The 677-nt window shown below is 62.3% G+C and overlaps 1 protein-coding gene across 1 annotated transcript in view; it reads left to right on the top strand.

Annotated features, from left to right (window-relative positions):
* Positions 1–469: 469 nt before the first annotated feature.
* LOC123522609 (protein S100-A4) overlaps positions 470–677 on the top strand; it is a gene marked incomplete at its 3' end in the record, with an annotated part of 2,351 nt that continues 2,143 nt past the window's right edge. The window contains exon 1 of the mRNA XM_045298344.1: positions 470–519. The remainder of the gene's footprint in view (positions 520–677) is intronic.

The following is a 677-nucleotide window of genomic DNA, read 5'->3' as shown; positions in this document are numbered from 1 at the left end:
CCAATCTCCAACTCCCTCAACTTGCAAGAGCCCCCTTCTCAAGGTGGGGGTGGGTTAAGGCAGTGGAGCACACCTAGCAGCACTGGGCCCAGGGCTCCCATCACTCGGTTTTTGGGCTGCCCACTACCCCTAGTGTTCCTCCTGTCTGGTGGGATGACCCTCTGGCCGGTCTTCCCCATGGAAGCCAGCCGGCTCCTCCCTCTAGTTTCCTACAACTCGGGTTGAGCTCGATATGATGGGGCTGCCCACCATGGAGGTCCTTGCAGTGCCCACCGTGCCCACCCACTGCCCTCTGTGCCTGCCCCAGGCTGGAGGACCCATCTCCAGGTTGGACTGGTGAAGGGGGGCCGGGGCACTTACATCGGCCCTCGGCAGGAGGGCTGTCTCTGCTCTCCCCCCGTCCCCTGCCAGGGGCAGGGCCTGTGCAGGGTATAAATAGGTCAGATCAGCCGGGCCTCCCCCATTTTCCTCTCTCCCCAGCCCTCTCTCTCTCTTCAGCGCTTCCTCTGGGTTGGTCTGGTGAGTCGCGTTGGCCTGCCTGGCATGCAAGCGAGCTGGGTCAGGCTGAGGTTCTGGGGCTGGAGAAGGGGAAGTGTGGGGCTCTGATGTGCTGAATGGACCCAGATGGGAGATTACTCAATGTTGGGGCGCTGGGGTGGCTTGGGCTTGTTTGTGTG

Source organism: Echinops telfairi, unplaced genomic scaffold (assembly GCF_000313985.2).
Source record: "Echinops telfairi isolate 266 unplaced genomic scaffold, ASM31398v2 ScPeMD7_7425;HRSCAF=8463, whole genome shotgun sequence".
Classification (NCBI taxonomy): Eukaryota; Metazoa; Chordata; class Mammalia; order Afrosoricida; family Tenrecidae; genus Echinops; species Echinops telfairi.
The sequence above is the reverse complement of the archived record's forward strand: the minus strand, read 5'-3'. Positions and strand labels throughout refer to the sequence as shown.